Genomic DNA, 6791 nt, shown 5'->3' with positions numbered 1-6791 from the left:
TTTCCTCCAGATGTGACGCTTGGCATTCAGGTCAAAGAGTTAAATCTTGGTTTCATCAGACGAGCTAATCTTGTTTCTCATGGCCTGAGAGTCCTTAGGTGCTTTCTGGCAAACTCCAAGCGGGCTGTCATGTGCCTTTTACTGAGGAGTGGCTTCCATCTGGCCACCCTACCTTAAAGGCCTGATTGTTAGAGTGCAGGAGAGACGGTTGTCCTTCTGGAAGATTTTCCCATCTCAACAAAGGAAGTCTGGAGCTCTGTCACAGTGACAATCGGGTTCTTGGTCACCTCCCTGACCAAGGCTCTTCTCCCTCGATTGTTAGTTTGGCCAGGCAACCAGCTCTAGGTAGAGTCTTGGTGGTTCCAAACTTCTTCCATTTAGGAATGATGGCGCCCACTGTGTTCTTGGGGACCTTCAATGCTGCAGACATTTTTTGGTACCCTTCCCCAGATCTGTGCCTCGACACAATCCTGCGTTGGAGCTCTACAGACAATTCCTTTGACCTCATGGCGTGGTTTTTGCTCTGACATTCACTGTCAACTGTGGGACCTTATGTAAACACATGTGTGCCTTTCCAAATCATGTCCAATCAATTAAACTTACCACAGGTGGACTCCAATCAAGTTGTAGAAACATCTCCAGGATGATAAATAGAAACAGGATCCACCTGAGCTCAATTTTGAGTCTCATAGCAAAGGGTCTGAATACTTATGTAAACAGAAATAACTTATTTATTATTTTGAATAAATGTGCAAACATTTCTAAAAACCTGTTTTTGCTTTGTTATTATATTGTGTGTAGGTTGATGTTTTATTTAATCAATTTTAGAGTAAGGCTGTAACGAAACATAATTGAAAAAAGTCAAGAGGTCTGAATACTTTCCGAATGCACTGTATATACAGTTTATCGGCTACACCACTCTGTTCACGAAAATGGTTCGCTCCTACAGATAGGTGGCCGTGGCTTGCTATATAAAGCAGGCCGACAGTCATCGAGGCATTCAGTTACTGTTGAACGTTAGAATGTGTAAAACGATTGACCTAAGCGACTATGAGCATGGTGTGATCGTCGGTGCCAAGCGCGCTGGTTCCAGTATCTCAAAATACTATACCACACACTGTAGTATCCCCCGAACATGTAGTGCTTACTTTAGAATGTTGTAGTATACTGTGTAGAATACTATACTACACACTATAGTATCCCTCGATCACGTAGTGCTTACTTTATCATTTTTGGATTGATTGAACTGCTAGCTAGCTTTACTTCTAGCTGCTAGCTTTGTCGATGCTGTTTTGATTTGAACATGCTGTCCTTGGGGAGCTCATGCCGGGAATTCACTCTGGGGTCCCCGCTCAATCGTGTAGTGCTTACTATAGAATTTTGTAGTATACTATACTCCACACTGTAGTATCCCTTGATTGATTTGATTTGATTATTTAAAAACACTATAGAACCACAACCGTAGGTACAATGCATTTAGACATTTGTCGAGAATAACAACATTTCAAATGTATTTCCATTGTGGTCCTGGTTCAAACATGGTACACATTTACAGCTAATCCACATAAAAATGTACCATAGTATAATAAAGCGCTAAACCTGGAGGGGGTGTGGTGTATGGTCAATACTGTTCTTAGCACGACACAACGCGGTGTGCCTGGATACAGCCCTTAGCCGTGGTATATTGGCCATATACCACAAACACCCGATGTGCCTTATTGTTATTATAGACTGGTTACCAACATAATTAGAGCAGTAAAAATACATGTTTTTTCATACCCGTGGTATACAGTCTGATATACCTTCAGCCAATCAGTCAGCATTCAGGGCTCAAACCACCCAGTTTATAATATGGTCTAAATAATGTTATGTTACTATATTTATATACTATAGTGATCACTGTATTGTTTTTGCGGACATGACTGTAATACACGGGTTGGTTGTTTAGCAACAAAACCGACGCATGCGCAAATATGGGGCAAAACTGACTGCGTTAGATCAGGTATTCCCAGGGTGTTTGTGTACCCCAGTTTTTTATTCACATTTTCAAACAGTCCATTTATATTATCCAACAGGGATATACATTTGGGTGAGGTTTTTTTCTCGCCTAAGTAGCTTCGTTTCACTGCCAAAAATAAAATGAAAACATCTAGTGTTCAGCGAAATACCAACACAATGTCAAATACAGGTAGCCTAGTCAAATAATTTAGGACACAACAGTAGAAATGGTTAACTTTGTTATAGCAAGGCCCCTGAACTCTCGTCTATTTTCTACACTATGCAATGATATGGGCAGCGACCATGTAACGCTTTTACAACATACAGAAGTTATCTGGTTATCAAGGGGCAAAGTCTTGACATGTTTTTTTTTTAAATTGAGAGACGAGCTTAAAGTTCTCTTTACTGACCATTTTCACTTGTCTGACCGCATGATGACGAGTTTCTCACACGACTGGCCTATCTGGGTGATGTTTTTACTCCCCTGAATGATCTGAATCTAGGATTACAGGGACTCTCAGCAACTATATTCAATGCGCGGGACAAAACTGAGGCTATGATTAAGAAGTTGGAGCTCTTCTCGGTCTGCATTAACAAGGACAACACAGGTCTTTCCATCATTGTATGATTTTTTGTGTGCAAATTAACTCAAGCTTACGGACAATGTCAAATGTGATATAGCGAAGCACCTGAGTGAGTTGTGTAATTGCGCACCCAGGTACTTTCCCGAAAGAGATGACACAAACAACTGGATTCATTATCCCTTTCATGCCCTGCCTCCAGTCCACTTACCGATATCTGAACAAGAGGGCCTCGTCGAAATTGCAACAAGCAGTTCTGTGAAAATAAAATTTAATCAGAGGCCACTGCCAGATTTCTGGATTGGGCTGCACTCAGAGTATCCTCCCTTGGGAAATCTTGCTGTTAAGACACTGACGCTCTTTGCAACCACGTACCTATGTGAGAGTGGATTCTTGGCCCTCACTAGCATGAAAACTAAATACAGGCACAGACTGTGTGGGAAATGATTTAAAACGGAGACTCTCTCCAATACAACCCAACTTTGCAGAGTTATGTGCATCCTTTCAAGCACACCCTTCTCATTAACCTGTGGTGAGTTATTCACAATGTTCAATTAACAAATAAGGTTTTATATGTAAGATGGTTAAATAAAGAGCAACATTATATTATTTGTGCTCTGGTCCTATAAGAGTTCTTTGTCACTTTCCACGAACCGGGTTGTAACAAAACCTCACTCATTCTTATGTTTAATAAATGCATCTTATAATGTGTGTGGCAGGCTTACAATGAAGGCAAAAAAAACATTTGAGTGCGCTGACCCTGGTGCTAGAGGAGGTACAGGACTATAAAAAGTTTGGGAACCACTGGCTTAGATAAACTACAATTAGTCTCCAATATTTATTGAAAACAAAATGAGCACGTGTATCTCAAATACATAGCTAGCGATTCTTGTTGTTGCCATAAAATGTTCTGGAATGCGCTGTACTGAACAACCTGTTGAAAAACGGGGAGGGGTTGTGGGAATGCTGTCGGCATGGCCACTGTACTTTAAATACATCAATCTTTGCTTCAAGCCACACCCACCAAACGGGAGCAAACGTACCTCAAAGTCTGTTCAAGACCTTACAAGAATGTTTTGGGGATGGATACATGTAGTTCAGTGCAAACCGTTCCGCAATGTAGTAAACGTTCACGCGAACTGAACGCACCTATAAAGCTGGCTGAAACGAGCCACCTACGATTCCCCCGCATGGCAGCTTCTTGTCACGGATTTACTGTAATATTCTCTGTAGTGTTTTTGCAGCTGTGGCTGTAGTATACTATAATGTTTTTGCAGACCTTACTGTAGTATTCACTGTAGTGTTTTATTATTGTGACATTATTGCAGTGGCTTTACATAATTGATATCTTGAATAAACTCACTGATGGTCAAATTCAACACATACCATTCAGAACAATCGACCACACCCCAAACATTTCTTCAAGACAACAAGGCCACAAAATTGTTGCTCACTGAAATAAACCAACAGCAACAAGGCCATACAGCAAATATACAAAGGACCTTCCAGATACAAAGCTGTCTCCTGAACTATTTAAATGTATATATATATATATATATATATATATAACTAGGTAGGCTAGCTGAGAACAAGTTCTCATTTGCAACTGCGACCTGGCCAAGATAAAGCAAAGCAGTTCAACACATACAACAACACAGAGTTCCACATGGAATAAACAAACATACAATCAATAATACAGTAGAAAAATCTATATACAGCATGTGCAAATGAGGTAGGATAAGAGAGGTAAGGCAATAAACAGGCCATGGTGGCGAAGTAATTACAGAATAGCAATTAAACACTGGAATGGTCGGGTGTGTAGAAGATGAATGTGCAAGTAGAGATACTGGGGTGCAAAGGAGCAAGATAAATAAATACAGTATGGGGATGAGGTAGGTTGGATGGGCTATTTACAGATGAGCTATGTACAGGTGCAGTGATCTGTGAGCTGCTCTGACAGCTGGTGCTTAAAGCTAGTGAGGGAGGTAAGAGTCTCCAGCTTCAGAGATTTTTGCAGTTCGTTCCAGTCATTGGCAGGAGAGAACTGGAAGGAGAGGCGGCCAATGGAAGAATTGGCTTTGGGGGTGACCAGCGAGATACACCTACTGGAGCGCGTGCTACGGGTGGGTGCTGCTATGGTGACCAGTGAGCTGAGATAAGGCAGGGCTTTACCTAGCAAAGACTTATAGATGACTTGGAGCCAGTGGGTTTGGCGACGGTAATCTGTTTGTTAACTTGGCTTTCAAAGACCTTAGAAAGGCAGGGTAGATATAGGTCTGTAGCAGTTTGGGTCTAGAGTGTCTCCCCCTTTGAAGAGAGGGATGACCGAGGCAGCTTTCCAATCTATGGGAATCCCAGGCGATACGAAAGAGAGGTTGAACAGGCTAGTAATAGGGGTTGTAACAATTTCGGCAGATCATTTTAGAAAGAGAGGGTCCAGATTGTCTAGCCCGGCTGATTTGTAGGGGGTCCAGATTTTGCAGCTCTTTCAGAGCATCAGATATCTGGATTTGGGTGAAGGAGAAGTGGGGGAGGTTTGGGCGAGTTGCTGTGGGGAGCGCAGGGCTGTTGACCAGGGTAGGGGTAGCCAGGTGGAAAGCAGGGCCAGCAGTAGAAAATGCTTATTAAAATTCTCAATTATTGTGGATTTATCGGCAGTGACAGTGTTTCCTAGCCTCAGTGCAGTGGGCAGCTGGGAGGAGGTGCTCTTGCTCTCCATGGACTTTACAGTGTCCCAGAACCTTTTTGAGTTTGTACTACAGGAGGCAAATTTCTGTTAGGAAAGCTAAGGCTAGCTTTTTCAAACTGCCTGTGTATATTGGTTCCTAACTTCCCTGAAAAGTTGCATATCACGGGGGCTATTCGATGCTAATGCAGAACGCCACAGGATGTTTTTGTGCTGGTCAAGGTTAGACAGGTCTGGAGTGAACCAAGGGCTATATCTATTCCTGGTTCTAAAAATTTTGAATGGAGCATGCTTATTTAAGATGGTGAGGAAGGCACTTTTAAAGAATAACCAGGCATCCTCTACTGACGGGATGAGGTCAATTTAATTCCAGGAAACCTCGGCCAGGTTGATTAGAAAGGCCTGTTTGCTGAAGTGTTTTGGAGAGCGTTTGACAGTGATGAGGGTTGGTCGGTTGACTGCAGACCCAGTAAGGATGCAGGCAATGAGGCAGTGATCGCTGAGATCTTGGTTGAAAACAGCAGAGGTGTATTTGGAGGGCGAGTTCGTTATGAGGATATCTATGAGGGTGCCGGTGTTTACAGATTTGGGGTTGTACCTGGTAGGTTCATAGATAATTTGTTTGAGATTGAGGGCATCAAGCTTAGATTGTAGGATGGCTGGGGTGTTAAGCATGTCCCAGTTTAGTTCAGCTAGCAGCACGAGCTCAGAAGATAGATGGGGGACAATCAATTCACATATGGTGTCCAGGGCACAGCTGGGGGCAGAGGGTGGTATATAGCAAGCGGCAACGGTGAGAGACTTGTTTCTGGAAAGGTGCATTTTTAGAAGTAGAAGCTCGAATTGTTTTGGCACAGACCTGGATATTAAGACAGAACTCTGCAGGCTCTCTCTGCAGTAGATTGCAACGCCGCCCCATTTGGCAGTTCTAGCTTGGCAGAAAATTTTATAGTTAGGGATGGAAATTTCAGGGTTTTTGGAGGTTTTCCTAAGCCAAGATTCAGACACGGTTAGGACATCAGGGTTGGCAGAATGTGCTAAAGCAGTGAATAAAGCAAACTTAGGGCGTAGGCTAACATGCATGAAACCAAGGTTTTTACAGGTACAGAAGTCAACAAATGAGAGCACCTGGGGAGTAGGAGTGGAGCTAGGCACTGCAGGTCCTGGATGAACCTCTACATCACCAGAGGAACAGAGGAGAAGTAGGATAAGGGTATGGCTAAAGGCTATAAGAACTGGCTGTCTAGCACGTTCAGAACAGAGAGTAAAAGGAGCAGGTTTCTAGGCACGATAGCATAGATTCAAGGCATAATGTACAGACAAGGGTATGGTAGGAAGAGAGTACATTGGAGGTAAACCTAGGCATTGAGTAATGATGAGAAAGATCTAGTCTAGAGACGTTTAAACCAGGTGATGTCATCGCATATGCGGGAAGTGAAACAACATGGTTGGTTAAGGCATATTGAGCAGGGCTAGAGGCTCTACAGTGAAATAAGACAGTAATCACTAACCAGGACAGTAATGGA

This window comes from Oncorhynchus tshawytscha, linkage group LG22, assembly GCF_018296145.1.
Source record: "Oncorhynchus tshawytscha isolate Ot180627B linkage group LG22, Otsh_v2.0, whole genome shotgun sequence".
In the NCBI taxonomy this organism is placed as follows: domain Eukaryota; kingdom Metazoa; phylum Chordata; class Actinopteri; order Salmoniformes; family Salmonidae; genus Oncorhynchus; species Oncorhynchus tshawytscha.
Note: the sequence above shows the minus strand (reverse complement) of the source record.